The following is a 14619-nucleotide window of genomic DNA, read 5'->3' as shown; positions in this document are numbered from 1 at the left end:
CCTCCCTTTGCATCCAATAAGGCTCGGACCATATGGGGAGTATAGATTTGCATAACCCCTCCCAATGTTAGCTTCTCGGCTTCCTCAAGCAATAGGGCAGTAGCTGCGACCGCCCGTAAACATGCCGGCCAACCCTTTGCAACCTGATCCAATTGCTTAGAAAAATAAGCCACAGGACGCTTCCATGCTCCTAACAGCTGTGTAAGCACTCCTAGGGCCACCCCCCTTCGTTCATGTACATACAACTGAAACGGCTTAGAGAGATCTGGCAGGCCCAGAGCCGGGGCTTCCATTAATTTTCTTTTCAGGATTTTAAATGCCCTGTCAGCCTCTGGGGTCCAATAGAAGGGGTCATGATCTGCTCCTTTTACACAGTCGTACAGGGGTTTAGCCCACAGTCCAAACTCTGGGATCCATATCCTGCAAAAGCCTGCCATACCCAGAAATGCCCTGAGCCGCTTACGGTTACTTGGGGTAGGAACTTGACAGATAGCTTCCTTTCTTTCGCTTGAAAGCTGACGCTCCCCTTGCCGTATGTGAAACCCGAGGTACCGTACCTCTGGGAGGGCAATTTGAGCCTTACTCCGTGCTACACGATATCCCCGAAGTCCAATAAAATTCAGGAGGCTCACGGTGGCTTTAAGACAGGGTTTTTGGCCCACAGTGGCAATTAACAAATCATCTACATACTGCAGAAGGAGAGCCTCCTCATTATCCCACTCCTGTAGGTCCCTGGCCAGAGCCTGGCCAAAAAGGGTGGGAGAGTTTTTAAATCCCTGGGCCAACACTGTCCAGCAAAGTTGCTTTTTAACCCTTTTTCGGTCCTCCCACTCGAAGGAGAAGATCTCCTGTGATGGGGTGGCAACTGGGATGGTAAAGAAAGCATCTTTCAGATCAAGGACTGAAAAATGGGTATACTGTCCCCCTATAGAAGCCAATAAGGTGTACGGGTTAGGGACAAGAGGGTGCAGAGTCTTAACCCGTTCATTGACTGCCCTTAGGTCCTGTACCAGCCGATACGTGCCATCAGGCTTCTGTACGGGTAGAATGGGAGTATTCCAGGCTGACTGACATTCCCGGAGAATACCATACATTAGGAATCGATCTATAGTTTCCTGTAAACCTTCTCTGGCTTCCCTCTTGATTGGATACTGTTTTACTTGCACTGGGCCTTTCCCTGGTATGAGCTGAATAGTAATAGGGGTCTGGTGGGTGGCCTTTCCTGGAATCCCTGATGCCCACACGAGGGGGTACACCTGGTCTTCCCACGGGCTCCATTCTGGGGCTTGCATGGCTGAGGGCTCAACTGCAAGGGTCATGATCCAGGCATTCTCAGGGGGTAAGGTAAGGGTTATTTCGTCCTCAGTAAAATGCAGGGTGGCACCGAGGCGACAAAGTAGATCCCGTCCTAGCAGAGGGGTTGGACACTCAGGGAGGTATACCAGCTTGTGGGATATAGTCCTGTCTCCCAAAGCACATTCCGCTGGGGCATACACTGGGCACTTGGTGTCCCTGCCTGTGGCTCCCACCACAGTAAGGGAATCTGCTACTGGCACTGAAGAGGCTGATTTACGGCAGTTCGGGCCGCTCCAGAGTCCACTAAAAAATCTATTTCTGAGCTTCCCACCCGCATCTTTACTCGGGGTTCCGGGGGTAGGGTGGTCCGTCTCCCCTGACACCCCTATTCCTGCTCCACCATCGCCATCATAGGGGCACCCCCCTTTTCTTTCCTCTTTGGGCACTCATTTTTCCAGTGTCCCTCCTGTCGACACAGGGCACACTGGTTGCGACCCAGTCGTCTCTCCTGCAGGCCCGGACGGTCGCGTCCACGGCCCCTTCCTCCCCGGCCACTTCTCTTAGTGACGGCCTGTACCGCTGTTACCATCAATCTCACTTGCTTTCTCTCCTTCTCTGTCTCTCTCAGACTATAAGCTCGGTTTGCAGTCTCTAAAATTTGTGCCATGGTCATACCCATTAAATCCTCCTTTTTCTGTAACTTTCTCTTAATATCAGGGGCTGCTCTGCTCGTAAAAATTCCCTTAATAATTGACTCAGTTGCCTGATCATCGGGGTCTGCATTAGTGTTCTGTCGAATGGTGTCCCGAATACGCTGTAGAAAGGCCCCTGGGCTTTCTTTTAAATCCTGCATTACTTCATATGGCTTTGCCCAATTATTATGTCGGACAGCCGAGTGACGGAGTCCATGCAAAAGCAACTCCTTATAGGAGGTAAGGCGGGTCATATCCCCATGATCATTTGGATCCCACCTGGGGTCTGCTCGGGGGACTTGTGCATCCGGGTCAGGGACATTAATACGATCCCGGTCGTACCGTCTCTGTGCCTCCTCCCTTGCCTTGGACACAACCTGTTGTCTTTCAACCTCAGACAATAGGGTTCGCAGGAGGACGTTACAATCATCCCAGTCCGGCTTGTGACTACTGAGGCACCCCTCAAAGACTGATATAAACCTGCTTGGGTTGGTGGAAAACTCTCCTGCCTGTGCTTTGAAAGCAGCCAAATCCACAGGATTAAAGGGCACATGAGTATAAACCTGCATAGTTGTGGCAGGACGCCTGTCTGATCCAGACCGGGCGACTTTAGTTTCAGTGATTAAGGGGTATAGGCCAACCATTGGGGACTTACAAGGTGTGGGTGTAGGGGCCGAAGGGGACACCGGCTCTGCCATTACAGTGGGGGTGGGGGTCTGGGGACTAACATTAGCTGCTACCAAACCAGTTGGAGTCAGATTACAGCGCTGTAAAATATCTGGTCGAGTACATAAAGTCAGAAACAAATGCGCATACATATGTTCATTCCATTTCCTTGTTCTCTGACAGAACAGGAGTAACTGAAGGATCGTGTTGTAATTAATTGACCCTCCTGGTGGCCACCACTCCTGGTCCTCGAGTTGATATTGAGGCCAGTCAACTGTACAGAATCGTTTTAATTGGCTCTTAGTCATCGGATCCGCACCAAATACCTTCCAGTTTGCTAGAATGCACTCTAGGGGCGTACACCGTGCCCTAACCTCTGAGCTCTGTCCTGTCCCATACCTACAGGGTAACTCTGGGTGTCCCCAGGTTCCAACAGAGCATATAATCCGGATTTTAAAGGATCCTACCTTATCCAAGGAACCGGTTCTTCACCGTGGCCTGCAACTGCTCCTCCCCCACGTCCAAGGGACCGGTTCTTCACCGTGGTCCACAACAGCTTCTCCACTATATGAGTGCGTTGCACCGTTGTGCCCTCTGGGGTCGATCAAATCGCGTCTCCTCCGAGGCCCCCGATGAACTCACCGGTGCGCGCTGGGCGTCGGTTCTCGCCGCAATCCTCGACCTCCAGGAGGGGTCCGGGCAAGGCTAAATTGCAGCCTCGAGCCCACCCAGGGACGCCAAAAGCTGTTGCCGGCACCCAGTGCCGAGAGGCTGAACAACAGCTTGAGTTGGTTCGTTACCCGGTGTGCTACACCCAATAATCACAACGGGGTGGAGAAGCAGAAAAGTTTATTTGAAGCTTCAAAAAGGTACAGGGAGAATAAAATCTCAAATCCTGCACAACAGAGCAGGAAGTTACACAGGCTTTTATACATCCTTTTTCCCAGCATACTTATCCAATAGCAAGCTGCTCCAAGTATCCATATAGCCAGCCAATCCAGTTCCCAGCTAGTTCCCTGATTCTCTGTATCATTTGTTAAACTATACATAAAGCTGCTTTATTCAGCATTGTTCTTCCATATCTCCCCTGTTTGGCCTTGCTTAGTTTCAGGCAGTCTGACTCTGCAACATACTGTTGCAGATTCTCAGCATAACTGCTGTGTGTGCCTCCAGGCGGGGGGGCCAAGGACACTTGGGCCTAGCACGCAGAGCTGCTGCGAGTGCCTCCAGGCAGGAGGGGGGGGGGGCCAAGGACACAGGGGCCTAGTGCGAGGGGGCTTCATCGACACTTGTGGTCTTCCATCCCCTCGAGTTACCTAGTGGCCATGCCCCAGTGTTCCCAACAGGTTGACTGTGCGCAGTGTGAAGAAGTACTTCCTTATGTTTTTTTTAAAATCTGTTACCTATTAATTTCATTGTGTGACCCCTGATTCTTGTGTTACGTGAAGAGGTAAGTAACACTTACCATGTTGAATCCAGTCATGATTTTATTTTATAGACATCCATCATATCCCCCACTTAGTTGTCTGTTTTCTAAGCTAAAGAGTCCCAGCCTGTTCAATTTCTCCTCCTATGGAAGCTGTTCCATACCCCTAATCATTTTTGCTGCCCTTCTCTGTTCTTTTCCCAATTCTAATTTATCTTTTTTGAGATAGAGCGACCAGAACTGCATGCAATAATCAAGGTCTGGGCCTACCATGGATTTATATTGCAGCATTATATTTTCCATCCCTTTCCTAATGGTTCCTAACATTCCGTTAGCTTTTTTGACTGCTGTTGCACATTGAGCAGATGTTTTTAGAGAATTATCCACGACTCCACCATCTCTTTCTTGAGAGGTAATAGCTAATTTAGATCCCTTCATTTTGTATGTATAGTTGGGATTATATTTTCCAAGGTGCAATTTTGTATTTATCGTCATTGAATTTAATCTGCCATTTTATTGCCCAGTCACCCAGTTTTGTGAATCCCTTTGTAACTCTTCACAGTCAGCTTTGAACTTAACTATTTTGAGTAATTTTGTATTGTCTGCAACCTTTGCCACCTCACTGTTTACCCCTTTATTGAAGAGTACTGGTCTGAATACAGATCTTTGGAGGACCCCGTTATGTAACTCTCTCCACTGTAAAAACTGACAGTTTATCCCTACCCTTTATTTCCTATCTTTTGACCAATTACTGATCCATGAGTTACCTTATCCCAGGGCTACTTTCTTTGTTTGTAAGCCTTTGGATTAATTAAAAAAATGAATGAACTTAAACTTATTTAAAAGATTAAATAAAAGGTATCAGAGTTCACTTATTTTTGACACTCATTTTAATTGAATCAATAAGTAATGAATAATAATAAACCTTTAAGTATTGCCTAATAGCAACACAAAGAAATGTTTTGGGTCTCTCTGCGTTAGAACATTTCTTCATACATTATAGCTATAGAATATTAATCACATACGATAAAGTTTTGCCATAAAATATTAATACTTATTGCAAGAATTAAGAGGCCAGATAGTGTGGGGTGTTGAATATCCTGACCTTTCAGTGGAGTCAAGAGTTGAGAATGCTCAGCACCTCACAGGATTTAGTCCAAGGTGAACTTGTTTATAGACAGAAACATATTTTTTTCATGCCATTCTGCCTGGGAAGAAAGGATATTTTTATCTTTCCAGTGCAGGCAATCATGTTTTTAATCAGTAGCATTAGGTGACTATGTAGGTCATTATAATAATTCATTCTTGGATTGGTAGAAATGGAATCTTTAGACATTTCTGAAAAACACTGCAACCGAGGGTACCCAAAAAAAAACAAAAAAAAATTCAATCAAAGCAGTTTACAAATTACATGCTTCTCTTTCAATTAAATCCTTCTTGAATAGTAACTTTTAGATTACAACATGGTTCATAGGTCAATTTTTTTAAAAGTAAATTAAATCTATGAAATCTAACAATGTTTTCCTCTGTTCTGGTTCAACCTTTTTACACAGCTTCAGGCCTGAAAAAAACCAAAAACCTACAGTCAGACAAAGGAAGACTCTTTTTTATTTACTGCAGACCACATTGAATTTTCCTTTTTGAGCTACTTGGAGTGTGGTTCTCTACACCAATTTCTCAAAGTATTTGTTAACACTAAAACCAAATAGAAATCAAATATTTGGGGATTACATCAAACATAGGCACTTAGCAAACAATGTCTTAAATATTGTTGTGTGAACTTCAGTAAGTTTTTCCTTCACATTTATTTTTTCACTTATTAAAGTCAAAGGATTTTCTTTAAAAAAAAAAAAAAAGATTGTATGCTGCCATCTACTGGAAAGCACTACTTAATCAAGCAAAGTTGAAATTATTTTCACCAAAACACTTAACACAAGCTTAACTTTACTCCCATGAGTAGCTATTTTGTGTCAGTGAGACTACTCAGGTGCTTAAAATTAAGCACATACAGAAGTGTATGCATGACTGGAGCCTAAATTAGTGCAAACTATATTGGAAAAAAAACCCACAAGTAAAAATCTATTGCATAGTCATGGAATCTTATAAATTCCTTAAGATGTGGACGGTCTCTTTCTATGCACACGTACAGCATGGAGCACAAAAGAGGGTTGGTCCAACTGTCCCCTTTAGGAATTGCCACAAAACATATAGCAATAATAAATAGTCTAATGATACAATCATTATCATCTACTCTTCCATTAGGAAAAATAAGTAAATGACATGTTATTTCCTAGAATATTTACACAAGCTTTCAGTTAAAGGAATAATATCTGGGATTCGTGCTTTTCAGCCTGCCTACTCACTATTTGCAGTGCTGCCAACCCCCAGAGATTTAAACATCCCCACCAACCACCCACCCACAAATCTAAAACAAAAAAGCAAACCAAAAAAAAAAATTCCACAGGACACACACTAAAAACCCCAATAATATTGCTAAATGGGAAAGTCTCGTGATTTTTACCCCATTTTCCTAAGTAGGTACTCTTCATTATTAATTTTTCAGATACTGCACCTGTCCAACAAATATGGCCAGCTAAAACAGTCTAATTAAATAATAACAATTGTAACAGAATATCCTTTCCAGCTGTGGACCTGAGCCTTCACATGTAAAATGATGTGAATTCTGCAGATGTTTTGCCTGATCAAATAATGAAGAATCAGTTTCAGTATTTTAACATTAAAATCATTTTCTGCATTTTCCCTTTCCACTCAGCCTCACTGGTGGGTCTTACCTGAACACCTGGGCTGCTCAGTAATTTCCCGAGCGATGCGGACATGTTAGGCAGGTGAAAGAGGCATGCAAACCAACACTCAGACAGTGCTGGGAGCTCATGGAGGCACTGCCATTAGTGTGATATTTACCAATCAGGCTCCAGTTTCACATGCTGTAGGGTAAATGCTGCTTTGCGTAAGGCTGACAGCTCTGTAGGATAGTAACTTGAGCCCACTGGCAAATAAAGATGTCTCCACTTCTATTGCTGTCCTGGATGGGGCACATAACAGGTCCCCCTTGTCCTATTTAAAAGGAAGCCTCCATCTACTAGAGCCCTAATTCAATGGTCCCCAGAGACCCTCGTGGCCAAAGGACCACTATGGCTATGTCCACATTACGAGTAAGGGTGTGATCATGTTTGTGGTAACTCAATGGAGTTAAATAGCAGTGTAGCTGCAGTACCATGGGCAGCAAGAGTGGAGGCATGGTTTAAATCACGAGTCAGGGATTGGTGTCTTCCATGGCACGGAGCCATAAGGGCAGTACCTGTCTAGGGTGAAGTTTATGCCTAGGAGGTAACATCAGAGTGCCTCCATGGCCTACATCACAGTCAAACTTCTAATACAGAGTAGGCTTTTTGCTCTTGGGAACAATTTTCAACATAGGTTGAGGATATTCCCTTCCCTTGGGACAAGAATGCTCCCAAACCAACTTCAGAGGCATCAGTCTGGGAGACATTTTTTGGTGAAATCTAGGCTGTAGAAGACGAGATCACTTTGGAGGAGAGCCTTTAGAGTTTGAAAGGCTGTCTCACAGGCCTTCATCCAGTGAATCTTTTTGGGCTACCGTCTTGGAGCAGACAGGTGAGAGGGGCCACAGTAGATGAGAATCCCAGTGCAAACTAGCAGTAGTATACCACCATTCCCAGAAACCTGCGTACCTCAAAGACTCATAGACTTTAAGGCTAGAAGGGACCACTATGATAATCTAGTCCAACCTTCTGTAAACCATAGGCCACAGAACATCACCCACCTACTCCTGTAATAGGCTCATAACCTCTGGGTCAGTTACTGAAGTCCTCAAATCTTGATTTAAAGACTTCCAGTTACAGAGAATCCACCATTTACTTTACTTTAAACTTACAAGTGACTCATGCCCCACACTACAGAGAAAGGCGAAAAATCCCAGGGTCTCTGCCAGTCTGAGCTGGGGGAAGATTCCCTCCAAAGCCCAAATATGGCAATCAGTTAGACCAGGGATCAGCAACGTTTGGCACATAGCCCGCCATAGTAAGACCCCTGGCGGGGCCGGGCTGGTTTGTTTACCTGCCGTGTCCACAGGTTCGGCCGATCGTAACTCCCACTGGCTGCTGTTTGCCATCCCAGGTCAATGGGGGCTGCAGGAAGCTGCGGCCAGCACATCCCTGGGCCCGCGCCGCTTCCCACAGCCCCCATTGGCCTGGAGCAGCGAACCACAGCCAGTGGGAGCTGCAATTGGCCGAACCTGTGGATGCGGCAGGTAAACAAACTGGCCCGGCCCACCAGGGGTCTTACCCTGGCAGGCCGCGTGCCGATCCCTGAGTTAGACCCTGGGCATGTGGGGGAGACCCATCAGGCAGATATCTGGGAAAGAATTCTCTGTGATAACTCAGAGCCACCTTATCTAGTGTCCCATCTCTGGAAATGGGAGATATTTGCTAGTAATAGTCACAGATGGACCATATGCCTACCATCCCCTCCATAAACTTATCAAGCTCAGTCTTGAAACAATTTAGGGTTTTTTCTTCTACTCCCCTTGGAAGGCTGTTCCAAAATTTCACTCCTCTGATGGTTAGAAATTTTCATGTAATTTCAAGCCTAAACTTGTTGGAGGACAGTTTATATCCATTTGTTTTTGCACCTGCTTCTTTGAAGTCAGAGTGTGGCAGGTCTTTCAGGTCTGGACCTTGTCCACCAGAAGTCATACGTGGCCCTTCCCCAAGGTATACTTCAGGTAGATTGTTTTGTCTTTGCCTATGTTGCATTTGTTGGAGTTTGCTGTTAGTCTGACCTCTTTGAGGGTCCAGAATATAGCAGCTTCAGGTGTCATCCCAGCTCTGGCTATAAATCAAGACATCGTCATGGAATGAGGTGACATAACTATTATGGGGATGGGTGAGTTGGTCCATTAGCCGTTGAAATGTTGCTGGAGCATGAGATAAGTCAAACAGCATAGTCTGGAACTGATACAAGCCAAAGGGGTCAGCAAAGGCTATTTTTTCTTGAGCCTCTGGCATGGGTGGAATTTGCCAATATCCTTTGGTAAGATCCAAGGTGGTAATATATTTGGCTTCACTCAAGTGATCTGCTCGCTCATCAATGCACAGTATGAATGATGTGTTAAATTTTGATATGGCATTGACTTTTCTAAATTTGATGCAAAATTGGGTAGTTCCATCTGGCGTACAGACCAACATGATTGGAGTTCTCCAATCACTATTGGATTCCTCATTTACTCCAAGGTCCAGCATAGATTGTTAGTATTGCTTCGTGACCTCTCTCAACTTTTGGGGAAGCAGCTGTGCGTTTTCCCTGACACAGTGTCCAGGCTCAGTTTGGGTATGGTGGGAGGTGAGGTGCGTTCACCTAGGCTGGGTAGAAAATACAGACACCTGCCAGAATTGTTGCCTATGGTGACATGAACACCTTTGCCTCAATAAAATTAACTGGAAATTGTTAGTTAGTTAGCAGAAGGGTCCTGTTATAGTGGTACAGTTATCAGGAGAAAAAGAGTGCAAATTTAGTATAGATATGTTGAGGAATAGCATAAAAAAGAGAAAGGCAAGAATTTCGGTTAAAAGAAAAGAAGAGCAGTAAGACAAACATAGCTAAGACATTTAATAATACAAATGAAACAGAAATAGAACTATGAAATATATAAAAACAGGGAGGAACAAGTAAAAACAAGAAATGTAGAGGGCAGGAAAAAAAGCATAGTAGAAAATGCTAATGAAGAGGGCTCAAGGAAATAAAAAAATTTCTACAAAAACAGTATTCCACAAAAAAGATAAAATTAGAGGAATTAATAGGGTCTATTAAATAAATTTGAGGGTGGAATAATAGATGAAGAAGTACAAAGGAAGCTGAAGTAGTAAATAATACTTCTTTTATAATAAAAATTAAAGTTAATTATTGAGTTATCAAATTTAAATGAGCATTGAAGTGATCCAGAGCAAATTAGCAATAAAGAGATGGTACAGGAATATCTATTAAAATTAAACATACAAATCAGCTGGATAGAACAAAATATACCCAAGAGTGGCCTAACTCCGATGAAGTGAGCTGTAGCTCACGAAAGGTTATGCTCAAATAAATTGGTTAGTCTCTATGGTGCCACAAGTCCTCCTTTTCTTTTTGCTAAATAGAACTATTAGCAATCACTTCTGATAAATGCTGGAAGACAGATTAGGCACCTGACAGGAGAAAAGCCAACATGGTTCCAATCTTCAAAAAGGGAGAACGGGGGAAGTATTGACCAGTTAATTTAACTCTGCTCTGTGTAAGATATTAGAACTGATAATAAGAAAATCTCAATGTAAACATTTGCCTTGCAATGGAGAGGAGATGCTGGCATGGAAGCATGTAGACTAATCAAACAGGTTTGGCCAAACAAATTTCAGCTGATGCCTTTAAAAATGTTTTCTTCTATGTAACATTGGGCAGCACTAATGAAGGAGGTATAACTTAAGTTGATAGGAGTACATTTTTGATACAACACCACAAACTTATTGAGAAGTTGGAAACAGGCTGTATGGTTTGAACACATATTTGGGGAAATAAATTGTCCAAGAGTCAAGTAATTACTAGTCCAAATGTCGGAAGGTATCAAGTGGGGGTTTGCAGGGTTTTGATCTGAACAACAATATAAAATTCACATTAAATAAAATCGTATGAGGATATTAAAGTAGAAGGACAATGCTTAATTTGTAATGAATTAGGTGTCAGGGCTGAAGCATTTTTTTTACTTTCATAATGGCTGCAGCACGCCCCAAGGTGGTGGGGCTATGAACTGCGAAGCCTAGAGGTGCCAGGGCTCAGCTGTGGCAAGCCCTGGGCACAAATTAAGCACTGTAGAAGGGAATGTAAGTACTCCAAAGGGGACTGATCAAAATTACAGAACAATCTAGCAATCTTAGAGAGATGGACAAATGAGAGAGAGAGAGAGAGAGAGATGTAATACAGGTGAACTTCCTGTGCTACTGAGATTTTGTTATAGAGCCTTTCAAGCAAACTACAGCCTTCTATCTACCCCAGAGTCATCTCCTATCCTATATTTTAGAATAAGAAACATATTTTACATTGTCAGTTTCCTTTATTTTTATTTGGAAAGGGATCTTCAGATAGAATATTGAAGTGATATGTCAAAGTTAGTAGGACCCAAATTTAATCTACTTTATATCTGATTGCAGATTAAATTTCTGCAGCAAAACAAAGAGTTCAGCATTCTTTTTCTGTTAATAAACTCAAGCCAATAATACCAGCGTGAACAAGCAAAGTTCCCAGGCCACCCTCTACACAGCACACATATGCTGAGTTAACATCCAAATGCCCAGCCCCCTTTCTTGAGTTCTACTTTATTCCCAGTTGAAGAATAACACAATATAAACTGTAGCCTGAGCTTCCTCCTGAGTCAGTTTTTTTAAAGAGTTTCCCTCACTGCCCAGTCTCTCATTCCCCATAGAAGAACACGCAAACCCTTTTACGCCATAGATTGGATCTAATGAGATCCATCTGGACTGGCTGCTAGCCTATGTCAATAGAATAGCCCTGCCTTGCTCTTCAACACTGACATTCTATCAATGCTAGAAAACCAGTGCTAGTGAAAGAATGAAAAGTATCAAACTGGTCCTGTATATGATGTGCAGGAAATACAGTTTGGTTTTAAAAAAAAAATCCCACCAGATTTCATCGTTATGCTTCCCAGGAATTATATTAAGCAGTCTCCATGACTTTAAAAGATACTTGGTTCAGTGTCCCTTAAGGCAATAATGGGAGATGTTCTTAATGTGACTTTCTGAAAACCAGGGAAGATTTTGTACTGTGCCTTCAAAGGGCTTTAATCCAACTTTGGGCACTTTCAATTCTGGTAGCCTTCAATAGCCCTGAGTGCTGGTGCTGCTCAGAATCCCCACAGTGCCATGTTGTTCAGAAAATCTCAATGTAAACATTTGCCTTGCAATGGAGAGGAGATGCTGGCATGGAAGCATGTAGACTAATCAAACAGGTTTGGCCAAACAAATTTCAGCTGATGCCTTTAAAAATGTTTTCTTCTATGTAACATTGGGCAGCACTAATGAAGGAGGTATAACTTAAGTTGATAGGAGTACATTTTTGATACAACACCACAAACTTATTGAGAAGTTGGAAACAGGCTGTATGGTTTGAACACATATTTGGGGAAATAAATTGTCCAAGAGTCAAGTAATTACTAGTCCAAATGTCGGAAGGTATCAACTGACTCAGGAGGAAGCTCAGGCTACAGTTTATATTGTGTTATTCTTCAACTGGGAATAAAGTAGAACTCAAGAAAGGGGGCTGGGCATTTGGATGTTAACTCAGCATATGTGTGCTGTGTAGAGGGTGGCCTGGGAACTTTGCTTGTTCACGCTGGTATTATTGACTTGAGTTTATTAACAGAAAAAGAATGCTGAACTCTTTGTTTTGCTGCAGAAATTTAATCTGCAATCAGATATAAAGTAGATTAAGTTTGGGTCCTACTACTTTACTTTACCCTTCCACCCACTGCATGTGCCCTCCAGCCTTTCATGTCACCCCATGCCAGGTTTTGTGAGGGGACCTGTGTACAGCAACTTACAGCTGTCTTATCCAGTGCCAACACTGGGGGAATTCTCCCCCAAACTGGTATGGGGTTTTTATGGCAACATACAGGGGATGTAGTGGGGTGAAAATCTCACCCCATGTGTTCTCCAAGCTCCTACAAAAATTAGTAATAATTACGCAGATAAGTAGTACCATAGCCCAATTCCACATAAACCTGTACGCACATGAGATATCTTTACTCAAACAATGTCCCACTGAAATCAGTGGCATTCCTCATGTGAGTAACTTTTAAACATCTATTGGGTTTTTAGCGGTCTAGTGCAGGGGACTTGCTCAAGACACTTTGCATCATGAAATCCCTTAACATTGGGCCGAAGTGGTACGGCGGACAATGCACAGGCTGTCTGCACTGGGGTGAACTTCACCCCATTGGCAGAATTAAATCAGTGAGAACTGGGCATGCAGAACTCCTGAAGGATCAGGGGTTTATAAAAATGATATTGTTACACAGACTTAAAAGAGTTCTGCCCAAAGGAAAAAAGTCAATAGTTCTGACTTTTGTTTTTTAAATTCTTTATAGTTCGTAATGCTGATTTTTTCCTATCAGTTTTCTTTTTTCATTTGGGAAATATCAAGGAGTTTTTGCATTTTGAGTGGAACAAAAATGTACTTTTGTTTAAATTTGAGCTAGGTTTAAGTTTAAGGCTAAAAATCTTTACTGTTTGTTTATGTTTAAATAAAATATAAAATTAATTCTAAAATGACACTGAATACAAAAGTCTGTCCATCACATATGGCTGGAATCACCAAAAGTCACAAGCCTCCATATTACAAAGTCCAACAGCAAGCTGCAATTTTTAATAAATAATATATAAGAATTAATAAAGAATATGACATTCTGTTGCACTTTGCATCTAAGGAACCCAAGTACATTTGTTTATGATCACTATGATTTACTGCTACATTTTCCTAAAGATGCTTTAATCTTTTGATATTAGCACTGCCTCACCCCTTCAGCACCTGATATCAGATATAGAGGAGGCAAGAAGGCTGGAAAATTAATGAATCAAGTGATTAAACTACAGGCCAAACAAAACAAGAAAATGAAAATCTCCTGGAAGTGGTGACATTTGTTTAGAATATATGTCTAATGTTACTAACACAATCCCAATATACTGAAAGAGAAAATCATTAAAAGTTATAGATACTGGGACAAATTTTCTTGTGTTCCAAAACTTTTGCTCAGCTCAGCATGGGAGTGGCAGAGGACCTGTCAGGGGACCATTTTTGGCCTCAGCAACATATAGAGATCCTGACAGGCAGCTCTAAATGCTAAATGGAACACACCCCCAAAGGAGAATAGGCATAATAGCTTTCCCAGGCCCTTCCCAGGCCCTGTCATCATTTGGGCTAAAAGTGAGAGAGGGGAGGGTGGTAGGCTCTACGCCCAGAATCAGAACTTTTGCACCAGGAGGAAGTATCCCTAGGATTGGGGAATTCTCTGCTGAGCATCAGAGGCCAGTTTCCAGCACCTTTTTACCTCCTAAGTGGCACAAAGAGATAGGATCTGATTAGAGAATCCAGCTGAATTTCTGGTCTTCTAATTACTCCCTAGATATGAAGCTTCAGGTTCTTTGCACCTTCTCTACACACATATAATTACAGGCCTGGCTAGTAGAAAATCAGTTGCTTCTATTTTTTTCAAACTTTAGCTAATCAGGCTGAAAATGTCCATGTTTGCTCTGTTTCTTGAAACTTTCGTGGAAAATGGTTCATTCTCAAAAATCTGAGAAAGAGGTCATAGGAAGTTTTTTTGCTAATATTTAAAAAAAAAATCCAAGTGTTTTTTGTTTGTTTTTAAAAAGTTCTAATGCCTTCATGCTTTTGAGCAAGAACTTGATGTTTTGAAATGAGATAGCATAAGATATGTGACCCCAAGACTACCCA

The 14619-nt window shown here is 42.7% G+C and overlaps 1 protein-coding gene across 4 annotated transcripts in view; it reads right to left on the bottom strand.

The window, feature by feature from the left end:
- Positions 1-5049: 5049 nt before the first annotated feature.
- Positions 5050-14619, bottom strand: part of LRRIQ3 (leucine rich repeats and IQ motif containing 3) — a 100555-nt gene continuing 90985 nt past the window's right edge. For all 4 annotated transcript variants that reach the window (XM_073357335.1, XM_073357334.1, XM_073357336.1 and 1 more), the window contains one exon: positions 5050-5641. The gene's annotated coding sequence lies outside the window, so the exon portion shown is untranslated. The remainder of the gene's footprint in view (positions 5642-14619) is intronic.

The sequence above is a fragment of the Lepidochelys kempii genome, chromosome 8, assembly GCF_965140265.1.
Source record: "Lepidochelys kempii isolate rLepKem1 chromosome 8, rLepKem1.hap2, whole genome shotgun sequence".
NCBI classification, from domain to species: Eukaryota; Metazoa; Chordata; order Testudines; family Cheloniidae; genus Lepidochelys; species Lepidochelys kempii.
The sequence above is the reverse complement of the archived record's forward strand: the minus strand, read 5'-3'. Positions and strand labels throughout refer to the sequence as shown.